Here is a 13,261-nt window from a genome sequence, read left to right as displayed (position 1 = left end):
TGTAGCATACCCATAAATTGAAATACCTTAGTTAGGATTCACATAAATGTCCAGATTACACGTTTGTTAGGCCAAGGAGAACAAATTTATAAGCGTTTAATATAATCCCTGAATCGTTGATCATTAAAGAAAAGCAAAATCCATGAAGTTATTAATTATGTTCGGAGTATAATCAAAGAAATTATTTAGAGGAGAATCGAGATTGCTGTAGCAAAATATAGCAAGGGGTTTGATGAGTTTCTAAAACTAGTCTTTTTGAAGTGATATTTATTTAGAGTCTTTATATTGTACAGATGCAAATTTATATAGTATGTCCAGAGATTTTTTTTTGGGTGTTTTTTTTGGACACGTTCTGAAAAATGAGCATTTTGTTTTATAAATGAAAGATGACTTGCAGCTTAAGCTTTGGACGGAGCTTGGAGATGAGTGGCACTGACTTCCTCTCATAAATATATGGGTAAAGTATTAAATTAGTCCCTTATATTTGGGGTGAATTCTATTTTAGTCATCAACGTTTAAAGTGTCCTATTTATATCCAAAATAGTTTTGATTAGCATCAATCAAGTCCTACCATTAAGTGGGAGTGAAATTGTTAATAGCGTGTCCGACGTGGCAAACTGAAGGGGTAGAGGTTAATAGACGTGTGATGGTTCCCGCGTTGAGACATAACACATACTTACTCTGAGACTGACTCTTCTTCTTGTGAAGCACGAAACGAAAAATAACCCCTCAAACCCTACTGATTTTTATTCAAGGATTGCGATTCAAAGCTAGAGAGGTGACATTATCATTCAGTAACATTCAAGTTCCACCAAAGCAGTTAGTTTGAAACCTTTTGTATCTGGAAGAAGATCGTTTCAGGTTTCCTTTATCAAATCTCCTCAACCCATTTGGTTTTCATGTTAATGCATGTTGATATGTGATGATGGTGTGTGTGTGATTGTATTGTTTTATAGTTCAATATTTGTTTCTTGTTTTATTTTAGAAGTTTTTAATTTGCCCTAGTGATTGAATTTACGCCTTTCTATTGTTGATCAATGTGAGAATTTTATTGAGTATGTTATGTTTGTCTGACAGGTTGTTAGGATAATAAGTTATTTTAGTGTCAAGATACACGATGGGGGAAAGTTTGGGTTTGATGATGAACCTTTACACTATGTGGGCTGAGACTTCTATAGTGGAATACTGTGATAAAGATAGGTGGAGTAGGTTCGAGGCTACTGACATAGTAGTCAAACAGGGATATTTGGCAGAGAACATCGCTACGATGAGGTATAAGTCCCCAAAAGAGGAAACAAAGGAAGGACTGAAGATGCTTCAGAAAAACAAGGATGCAATGGAGATGGGCAGAATTGGACTGAGGGACAATATGGTGGAGCTTTTTGTTTTTCACAAAGATGGTGCTACTGCTAGGAAAGGTTGTACAATTGAGGAAGTTCAAGAGAGAGATGGTGGTGAGGCTGGTGCACCCATTGTAAAGACTGTTGGGCCTGGTCCAATTGTACTGCATAAGGCCCAATCATCTGAACAGACCAAGGTGGGTAAGAAGCCCAAGGTTGTGACAAAAACCCAAACTTCTATGTTGGAGGAGGATTTTATATCGGCAGAGAGGTCAGATTCTTCAAGTGATAATGAGTCTGAGGATTATGACTACCAGCCAGAGAATGATGATGGCACTGATAAAGCAAACTGTGATGAACAGTGGAGTGAAAACAGCTCTGAAGATAGTGCAATGGAAGTAACTTTTGATGACAGTGATGATGATTGGAATGGTGATGGGGTTTGTATGATGTTGATATTACAACTAAGAAGGATTTTCAAAAAACGAAACAGAGTGTTATAACTGAGAGAGTGCAAGGAGAATTCAGTGCTAGTGTTACCAAGGGAAAGGAGAAAGTGGTGGCTGTTGGACTAAGTGACGAACGGATTCTTGCGTGGTCTATAATTTTACAAATAAGCTCTCGTTGAAAGTATAGCTTCTAAACCAACGAAAATTCTTTCGTACAAAAAACTTGTTTGTCATTAAAGCAAACCCAATAAAATTGATAACCGAAGTATTTAAACCTCGGGTCATCTCTCAAGGAATTGCAGGGAGGTATGATATATTATTGGTTATGGAAAAGTATCTTTTGGGTTTTTGAAATAGGGAACAGGAAAATAAACTGGCAGTAAAGTAAACTAATTATCATGAAAACTATTGCAAGGTATAAGAACTGGAAATCCCATCCTAGTTATCCTTATCACGTGTGATGAGAATTGTTTATTACTCCCACTTAGTTAACCTTTACTAAATAAAGGAAAGTCAAGTAGACTAATCAATTTGATTCCTCAAGTCCTAGTCAACTCCTATGGAAAGACTAGCTTTAGAGGGATCCAAATCAATAAGCAAATTCCAATTTTCAATCAACAGCTGAGTTTTGATAACTCAAGTGTCACCAATTACTCAACCAAAGCAAAGGGAGGAAAAATCCAAATTATTTATATCATAAATAGAAGAAAGCAATCATAAATCTGAAATACCTCAAATTGCATTAAATAAAGAAAATCAAATCTAAAATGGAGTTCATAAATCAAATTGGGAAAATAAACAAACTAAAGTCATAAAATAGATAAAAGTAGAAGAGAAACTAAATTAAAGGAACATTGAACCTGGAATTTGAGAAGAAGCAAACCTAACCTAAGAGAAATCCTAAATCCTAAAAACTAAGAGAGAGGAGAGAGCCTCTCTCTATAAAAAAACTACATCTAAAACCTAAAATTATGTGAATGATGAATTATGAGCTGCCCTCCTCATTCCTCCACTTTGCAGCCTTTAATCTGTATTTTCTGGGCCAAGAACTGGGCTAGAAACAGCCCAGAAATCACTGGGGGCGAATTCTGCAACTTTCTGCACGTGGCGTCCGTCATGCGTGCGCGTGGGTCACGCGTGCGCGTCATTTGGAAGTTTTCTTTGTCACGCGTATGCGTCAGTCACGCGTACACGTCGCTCATGCTTTGCGCTAGGCACGCGTCCGCGTCGTCCATGCATGCACGTCGCTGCCATTTCTTTCAAAACTTTATTTTCGTGCGTTCCTTCCACTTTTGCATGTTTCCTTTCTGTTCTCTAAGCCATTCCTGCCCTATAAAGCCTGAAAATACTCAACACACAGATCACGGCATCGAATGGTAATAAAGGATAATTAAAATTAACAATTTTATGGTCTAGGAAACATATTTTCACAAATATTAAGGAATAAAGAAGGAATTGTAAAACCAAGCAATTTATATGAATAAGTGAGCAAAGACGTGATAAAAACCACTCAATTGAGTACAAGTAATATCATAAAATAGTGGTTTATCAATCTCCCCACACTTAAACATTAGCATGTTGATGAGCGGATAATTTATACGCTTTTTGACGTTGTTTTTACATAGTTTTTAGTATGTTTTAGTTAGTTTTTATTATATTTTTATTAGTTTTTATGCAAAATTCACATTTCTGGACTTTACTATGAGTTTGTGTGTTTTTCTATGATTTCAGGTATTTTGTGGCTGAAATTGAGGGATCTGAGCAAAAATCTGATTCAGAAGCAGAAAAAGGACTGCAGATGCTGTTGGATTCTGACCCTCCTGTACGTGAAATGGATTTTCTGGAGCTACAGATACCCAATCGGTGCACTCTCAACTGCGTTGGAAAGTAGACATCTTGGGCTTTCCAGCAATGTATAATAATCCATACATTGCCAAATATTTGATGGCCCAAACTAGCGTCTAAACGCCGGTTAGAGACCATTTTCTGGCATAAAACGCCAGAACCAGCACCAAAGCTGGAGTAAAATGCCAATGAAAGGCTATGCACGTGAAAGCTTCAATGCTCAGCCCAAGCACACACCAAGTGGGCCCCGGAAGTAGATTTCTGCACTATTTACTTATTTTTGTAAACCCTAGTAACTAGTTTAGTATAAATAGGACTTTTTACTATTGTATTTAGATCTTTAGATCATTTTTGAGACTATCTTTGGATCACTTTTGATCTCTTGATCACGTTTTGGGGGCTAGCCGCTTGGCCATGCCTGGACCTTCATCACTTTTGTATTTTCAACGGTGGAGTTTCTATACCTCATAGATTAAGGTGTGGAGCTCTGTTGTTTCTCATAAATCAATGCAAAGTACTATTGTTTTTCTATTCAATTCACGCTTATTCTTATTCTAAGATATTCACTCGTACTTCAACCTGATGGATGTGATGATCCGTGACACTCATCATCATCCTCCCTTATGAACGCGTGCCTAACAACCACTTCCGTTCTATTTGCGAGAGCTTGAGTGTGTATCTCTTGGGTTCCTGGTTCACGACGCATGATTGCCTCTCATGACAATAGAGCCTTTCAATTTCGTGAAATCAGAGTCTTCGTGGTATAAGCTAGAACCAATTGGCAACATTCTTGAGATCCGGAAAGTCTAAACCTTGTCTGTGGTATTCCGAGTAGGATCCGTGATGGGATGACTGTGACGAGCTTCAAACTCATGACTGTTGGGCGTAGTGACAGTGCGCAAAAGGATCATTGGATCTTATTCCAACACAAGTGAGAACCGACAGATGATTAGCCCTATGTAACCCGTAGCCGAACCATTTTCACTGAGAGGACGGATGGTAGCCATTGGTGATGCCAGGGCATCTAGGCTAGTTTTACTTACCTTTTCTTTACTGTTTTAGGGTAGTTTCATGCATTTTCTTAGTGAATAAGACAAGTTTTGGATGAAAATACACTCACACCTTGATTCAAGCAACTAGTGTGAACTTTGCATGATTTCATGAGAATTTTGCTAGAATTTCATGATAAATTGATGATGCATAATCTCATGACTTTGGCTAGAGCTTTGATGCACTTAAATTGCTTGATTTCAGGGCAAAGGAAGCAAGGAAGAACCACGTTAGTATTCACGTTAACCTAGTTAATGTGAACACTAACGTGGAATGGTAAAAAGCTTACAACGTTAATGAGAAAAGTGATCACCAATAACGCCTGCGAAGCCATCCATAGCTCACGTTACTTGCCACGTTAACTAAGTTAACGTGGTAGTTAACGTAGAAGCAAAAGGGAACTCCAATGTTAAGAGAAAACGTGAACACCAATAACGTTTTCCTCCAACGTTAGTGGTAAAAGTGAACACCACTAACGTTGGAGAACTTGGCAATGATCCACGTTAAGAGTCACGTTAACTTAGTTAACGTGAACTCTAACGTGGAAGAGGAAAACAAAAGCCAACGTTAGTGACACTCACTTTTGTCACTAACGTTGGACCAACTAGCATTGCCTATGTTAACTTTCACGTTAAGACCATTAACGTGAAAGTTAACGTGGAGTTAAGATCAAAGAGCCAACGTTAGTGACACTCACTTTTGTCACTAACGTTGGAAGATGGCATCACTACTACGTTAAGAACCACGTTAACTTAGTTAACGTGAGTTCTAACGTAGAAAATTTGGGCATTTGGAGCGTTAGTGACAAAGGTGAGTGTCACTAATGCTCTCGAAGGTGAGACACACCCACATTAAGAGTCACGTTAGCTACACTAACGTGAACTCTAACGTAGGAACAAAAGGCACCAAGCAACGTTAATGGGAAAAGTGATTCCCAATAACGTTCTTAAAGGGGTATAAGCCAACGTTATTGGGAAAAGTGAGTCCCAATAACGTTGGCCAAAAATTGAGAAGGCAACGTTAGTGGTCACGTTAAGACCACTAACGTTGGAGTTAACATGGGTATATAAGGGTGGAATGTTAGTGGAAAAAGTGAATGCCACTAACGTTCTCGAACCCACAATGGCACTCAACGTTAATCTCACTAAATACCCAAGCCTAATTCATATTTCTCTACAAGCTGGGCCCACTAAAGATGAGAACTGCTTCAACTCAAGATCCAGAGCCCACATCCAAGACTTGAAGAACTCACTAGAAGATCAAGAGGAGTAGTATATATAGGAGTAGTTTTGAACTATAGAGAAGTTGGGCACTTTTGGGAACTACTCTCTATAGATTTACTTTTCTGCACTTTTAGCATGGATTCTTCTTTTCTGCCATTTTTCATTTCTAGAGCTATGAACAACTAAACCCCTTTCATTGGGTTAGGGAGCTCTGTTGTAATTTGATAGATCAATTATAGTTTTCATTCTTCTTCTTCTTTCTTTTCTCTTGATCTTACTAGAAAGCTTTCGATCTTAATTCAATTGGTTAGTTGTCTTGGAAAAGAAACTCTCCATAATTGGATCTCCTTTGAGCCTTGGAAAAAGGATGAGGAGATCATGCTAGAAATGCTTTCTCATGTTGGACCAAATTGGGATTTGGGCGGATATAGTGACATGTAATCCTCCCAACACTTTGATTTGGAAATGCATGTGGTATAATTAGTGACCACACTTCATCTCTTCCCATGAGCAATTAAATCAAGGAATTGAGCAATTGTTCAAGCTTAGAGAGATTGGATTGCCAAGGAATTGGGATCCAATCACTTAAGATTACTAAGGAGATCAATGAATGCATTGATTGAGGAAGAGATGAGAATGAACTTGATCCGGAGAATGCAACATCTCCTGAACCCAACGATTACCCCATTTCTGATCTTACCCATTCTCTTTACTTTCTGCCATTTATTTTCATGTTCATTACCCCAAATCTCCATTTAAGATTCTGCACTTTAATTTCTGTTATTTACTTTTCAGTCCTTTAAATTTCTGTAAGTTCTCAATCTAATTTCTGTTTAGCTCAACTAGCATATTCTTCTAACTAAAGTTGCTTGACCAATCAATCCTTGTGGGATTCAACCTCACTCTATTGTGAGTTTTACTTGACGACAATTCGGTATACTTGCCGAAGGGAAATTTGTTGAGAGACAAGTTTTCATGCATCAATTGACAATGGTGATCCCCCAACATACAGCTTGCCATGGAAAGGAGTATGAATGATTAGATGAAGGCAATAGGAAAGCAGAAGTTCAGGAGCAACAAAGCAGCTCCATATGCTTATCTGAAATTCCCACCAATGAATTGCATAAGTATCCCTATCTTATTTTATGTTTTATTTATCTTTTAATTATCTAAACTCTCATAACATTCTGAATTTTCCCGACTGAGATTTACAGGATGACCATAACTTGCTTCAAGCCGACAATCTCCGTGGTATCGACCCTTACTCATATAAGGTATTACTTGGACGACCCAGTGCACTTGCTGGATAGTTGTATCAGAGTTGTGTATCACAATTCCGTGCACCACATGTCCTCATGCTTAGCTCAAGAGAAGATATAAAGAGTGAAGGGGAATGGTAGGATGTATGAAATGTAACCTATTTATATGAATGCAACTACATGCAAAATATTTTTACCTACTTGGTTAAAAGTAAATAAATCTTTAAAGAACAAATATGAACTGGATTTCACTAATTCAAATCATAAAGAATGAAGTACAAATAGACTTGCAAGGAGAAGATAGCTCATGAAAGCTGATGAGCGGATAATTTGTACGCTTTTTGGCATTGTTTTTAGTATGTTTTTAGTATGATCTAGTTAGTTTTTAGTATATTTTTATTAGTTTTTAATTAAAATTCACTTTTCTGGACTTCACTATGAGTTTGTGTGTTTTTCTGTGATTTCAGGTATTTTCTGGCTGAAATTGAGGGACCTGAGCAAAAATCTGATTCAGAGACTAAAAAGGACTGCAGATGCTGTTGGATTCTGACCTCCCTGCACTCGAAGTGGATTTTCTGGAGCTACAGAAGCCCAATTGGCGCGATCTCAACGGCGTTGGAAAGTAGACATCCTGGGCTTTCCAGCAATATATGATAGTCCATACTTTGCCCAAGATTTGATGGCCCAAACTGGCGTTCAAATTCACCCTCAGAATTCCCAGCGTTAAACGCCGGAACTGGCACCAAAGTGGGAGTTAAACGCCCAAACTGGCATAAAAGCTGGCGTTTAACTCCAAGAAGAGTCTCTACACGAAAATGCTTCAATGCTCAGCCCAAGAACACACCAAGTGGGCCCGGAAGTGGATTTTTATGTCATTTACTCATCTCTGTAAACCCTAGGCTACTAGTTCTCTATAAGTAGGACCTTTTACTATTGTATTGAGATATCGGGGTAGTTATCTTTGTTCTGATGCTATCTTAGATCATTGGGAGGCTGGCCATTTGGCCATGCCTAGACCTTGTACTTATGTATTTTTAACGGTGGAGTTTCTACACACCATAGATTAAGGTGTGGAGCTCTGCTGTACCTCGAGTATTAATGCAATTACTATTGTTCTTCTATTCAATTTCGCTTATTCTTGTTCTAAGATACCACTTGTTCTTCAACTTGATGAATGTGATGATCCGTGACACTCATCATCATTCTCACCTATGAACGTGTGCCTGACAACCACCTCCGTTCTACCTTAGATTAGGTGGATATCTCTTGGATTCCTGATACACGATACATGGTTGATCACCTGACAACTGAGCGCTCGCCTGACAAACGAGCCAGCCATTCCGTGAGATCAGAGTCTTCGTGGTATAGGCTAGAACTGATGGCGGCATTCAAGAGAATCCGGAAGGTCTAACCTTGTCTGTGGTATTCTGAGTAGGATTCAATGATTGAATGACTGTGACGAGCTTCAAACTCCTGAGGGCGGGGCGTTAGTGACAGACGCAAAAGAATCACTGGATTCTATTCCGGCCTGATTGAGAACCGATAGATGGATAGCCGTGCCGTGACAGGGTGCGTTGAACATTTCCACTGAGAGGATGGGAGGTAGCCACTGACAACGGTGAAACCCTTGCATAAGCTTGCCATGGAAAGGAGTAAGAAGGATTGGATGAAAACAGTAGGAAAGCAGAGAGACGGAAGGGACCAAGCATCTTCATACGCTTATCTGAAATTCCCACCAATGAATTACATAAGTATCTCTATCTTTATCTTTATGTTTTATTCGTATATCACCCATATCCATTTGAGTTTGCCTGACTAAGATTTACAAGGTGACCATAGCTTGCTTCATACCAACAATCTCTGTGGGATCGACCCTTACTCGCGTAAGGTTTATTACTTGGACGACCCAGTACACTTGCTGGTTAGTTGTGCAAAGTTGTGTTTATGCCATGGTATTGAACACCAAGTTTTTGGGTTCATTACCGGGGATTAATTGAGTTGTGAAAAGTATTGATCACAATTTCGCGCACGAAGTTTTTGGCGCCGTTGCCGGGGATTGTTCGAGTATGGACAACTGACGGTTCATCTTGTTGCTTAGATTATGTATTTTTTTTTTCAGAATTCTTGAAGATGAATTCTAGAGTTTCATGATGATCTGTTGAAGTCTGGCTGGCTGTGAAGCCATGTCTAATTTCATTGGACCGAGGTTTCAACTTATCATCACAAGAGCTTGTTGATTTCTATCAATCTTGCTATTGGAGCAGTGATCTGCTAAGGCTTGGCTGGCCTTTGGCCATGTCTAGTGTTTTGGACCGAAGCTTTCTTTGAAAGCTTGGCTGGCTGTGAAGCCATGTCTAATTCCTGGACCGGAGTCTTAGACTAAACATTGCATGATTCCTGGAATTCTCATTAAGAATTTTGATACCTTTATTTTCCTTTTTTTTTCACTTAATTTTCGAAAAAAAAAGCACAAAAAATTTACAAAATCATAAAAACCAAAAATATTGTATGTTTCTTGTTTGAGTCTAGTGTCTCATTTTAAGTTTGGTGTCAATTGCATGCATTCATTCATATGTCTTAAAGATCTTCAAGTAATTCTTGATGATTTCTTACTTTGATCTTTGAATTCTCTTGACTTGAGTGTTTATGTGTCTCATATGCATTCTCATTAGTGTCAGTAGTATACCAACAGCTAAGTTTGGTGTCTTGCATGCATTGTTATTTGATTTTAGTTGCATTTTGATTATTCCTCTTTAGTAAAAATCCAAAAATATTTTTAATTTGTGTCTTTTCAAGTCAATAATACAGAGAATTGAAGATTCAGAACATACTGCAGAGGAATTGCACAGAAAAAGCTGGGCGTTCAAAATGCCCAGTGAAGAAGACAGACTGGCGTTTAAACGCCAGCCAGGGTGCCTGGTTGGGCGTTTAACGCCCAAAAGGGTAGAGTTTTGGGCGTTAAACGCCAGAATGTGCACCATATTTTTTTCAGGTTTTCAAAATTTTTCAAAATCAAATCTTTTTCAAATCATATCTTTTCAATCATATGTTTTCAAAATCAATTTCTTTCCTTTTTCAAAGATACTTGCTATCAATTAATGATTTGATTCAACATTTCAAGTATGTTGCCTTTTCTGTTGAGAAAGGTTTAATGTTTGAATCATATCTTTTCTTGATAGCCAAGTCATAAATTTTTAAAATCAAATCTTTTTAAAATGTTTTTCAAATCATATCTTCTCAATCACATTTTTTTTAAAAACTAATTATATCTTCTTAACCACATCTTTTTCTAATAGTTTTCAATCAAATCTTTTTGATTTCTAATTTCAAATTCTTTTTCAAACATCATTTGATTTCTTTCACACTTTTATTTTCGAAAATCAATTAGTGTTTCTCAAAACGTTTTCAAAATCTTCTACTCAATTTTTGAAAATTACTTCCCTTCTTCTCATATCCTTCTATTTATGGACTAACACTATTCCTTAATGCAAAATTCGAACTCCATCTTCTTTGATAAGTTCAAATTTTCTGCTTCTACCTTCTAATTTTCTTTTCCTCTGACACCTCAAGGAATCTCTATACTGTGACAAAGAGGATTCCACATTTTTCTTGTTTTCTTCTCTTTCATATGAGCAGGAGCAAAGATAAAAACATTCTTGTTGAGGCTGATCCTGAACCTGAAAGGACCTTGAAGCGAAAGCTAAGAGAAGCTAAGGCACAACTCTCTGTAGAGGACCTAACAGAAATCTTCAAAGAAGATGAACTCATGGCAGCCGAAAACAACAACAATGCCAACAATGCAAGGAAGGTGCTGGGTGACTTTACTGCACCTACTCCCGACTTCTATGGGAGAAGCATCTCTATCCCTGCCATTGGAGCAAACAACTTTGAGCTTAAGCCTCAATTAGTTTCTCTAATGCAACAGAATTGCAAGTTCCATGGACTTCCACTGGAGGATCCTCATCAGTTCTTAGCTGAATTCTTGCAAATCTGTGACACTGTCAAGACTAATGGGGTTGACCCTGAGGTCTACAGACTTATGCTATTCCCCTTTGCTATAAGAGACAGAGCTAGGACATGGTTGGACTCACAACCTAAAGAAAGCCTGAACTCTTGGGAAAAGCTAGTCAATGCCTTCTTGGCAAAGTTCTTTCCACCTCAAAAATTGAGTAAGCTTAGAGTGGAAGTCCAAACCTTCAGACAGAAGGAAGGAGAATCCCTCTATGAAGCTTGGGAAAGATACAAACAATTAATCAGAAAGTGTCCCTCTGATATGCTTTCTGAATGGAGCATCATAGGTATTTTCTATGATGGTCTGTCTGAACTGTTCAAGATGTCTTTGGATAGCTCTGCTGGAGGATCTCTTCATCTGAAGAAGACGCCTACAGAAGCTCAAGAGCTAATTGAAATGGTTGCAAATAACCAATTCATGTACACTTCTGAAAGAAATCCTGTGAACAATGGGACAAATCAGAAGAAAGGAGTTCTTGAGATTTATACTCTGAATGCCATATTGGCTCAGAACAAAATATTGACTCAACAAGTCAATATGATTTCTCAAAGTCTGTCTGGAATGCAAAATGCACCAGGTAGTACTAAGGAAGCTTCATCTGAAGAAGAAGCTTATGATCCTGAGAACCCTTCAATAGAAGAGGTGAATTACATTGGAGAACCCTATGGAAACACCTACAATCCTTCATGGAGAAATCATCCAAATCTTTCATGGAAGGATCAACAGATACCTCAACAAGGTTTCAACAACAATAATGGTGGAAGAAACAGGTTTAGCAATAGCAAGCCTTTTCCATCATCTTCTCAGCAACAGACAGAGAGTTCTAAGCAGAACAACTCTGACTTAGCAACCATGGTCTCTGATCTAATCAAAACCACTCAAAGTTTCATGACTGAAACAAGGTCCTCCATAAGAAACTTGGAGGCACAAGTGGGTCAGCTGAGCAAGAAAATTACTGAACTCCCTCCTAGTACTCTCACAAGCAATACAGAAGAAAATCCAAAAGGAGAGTGCAAAGCCATCAACATGGCCGAATTGGAGAGGAGGGAGAGGCAGTGAACGCCACTGAGGAAGACCTCAATGGACGTCCACTGGCCTCCAATGAGTTCCCCAATGAGGAACCATGGGAATCTGAGGCTCAAAATGAGACCATAGATATTCCATTGAACTTACTTCTGCCATTCATGAGCTCTGATGAGTATTCTTCATCTGAAGAGGATGAGTATGTCACTGAAGAGCAAGTTGCTAAATACCTTGGAGCAATCATGAAGCTAAATGACACGTTATTTGGTAATGAGACTTGGGAGGATGAAACCCCTTTGCTCACTAAAGAACTGGATGACTTGTCTAGGCAGAAACTACCTCAAAAGAGACAGGATCCTGGGAAGTTTTCAATACCTTGTACCATTGGCACCATGACCTTCAAGAAGGCCTTGTGTGACCTAGGGTCAAGTGTAAACCTCATGCCTCTCTCTGTAATGGAGAAGCTAGGGATCTTTGAGGTGCAAGCTGCAAAAATCTCACTAGAGATGGCAGACAACTCAAGAAAACAAGCTTATGGACTTGTAGAGGATGTTCTGGTAAAGGTTGAAGACCATTACATCCCTGCTGATTTCATAGTCCTTGAGACTGGGAAATGCATGGATGAATCCATCATCCTTGGCAGACCCTTCCTAGCCACAGCAAAGGCTGTGATTGATGTTGATAGAGGAGAATTGATCATTCAAGTGAATAAAGAATCCTTGGTGTTTAAGGCTCAAGGATATCCCTCTGTCACCATGGAGAGGAAGCATGAAGAGCTCCTCTCAAAACAGAGCCACACAGAGCCCCCACAGTCAAACTCTAAGTTTGGTGTTGGGAGGCCACAACCAACTTCTAAGTTTGGTGTTGAACCCCCACATTCAAACTCTAAGTTTGGTGTTGGGAGGTTCCAACATAGCTCTGAGCATTTCTGAGGCTCCATGAGAGCCCACTGTTAAGCTACTGACATTAAAGAAGCGCTTGTTGGGAGGCAACCCAATGTTATATCTTATCTATTTTCCTTTGTTATTTTATGTTTTTTGTAGGTTGATGATCATGAGAA

The 13,261-nt window shown here is 38.7% G+C and overlaps 1 non-coding gene across 1 annotated transcript; it reads right to left on the bottom strand.

Moving 5' to 3' along the window:
- Positions 1 to 11,337: 11,337 nt before the first annotated feature.
- On the bottom strand, positions 11,338 to 11,445 carry LOC112793142 (small nucleolar RNA R71). The gene has a single exon (XR_003197850.1). It is a non-coding gene; the product is annotated as a small nucleolar RNA R71 (small nucleolar RNA).
- Positions 11,446 to 13,261: the final 1,816 nt, after the last annotated feature.

Source organism: Arachis hypogaea, chromosome 3, assembly GCF_003086295.3.
Source record: "Arachis hypogaea cultivar Tifrunner chromosome 3, arahy.Tifrunner.gnm2.J5K5, whole genome shotgun sequence".
NCBI classification, from domain to species: Eukaryota; Viridiplantae; Streptophyta; class Magnoliopsida; order Fabales; family Fabaceae; genus Arachis; species Arachis hypogaea.
This window is presented reverse-complemented; position numbering and strand designations above follow the sequence as displayed.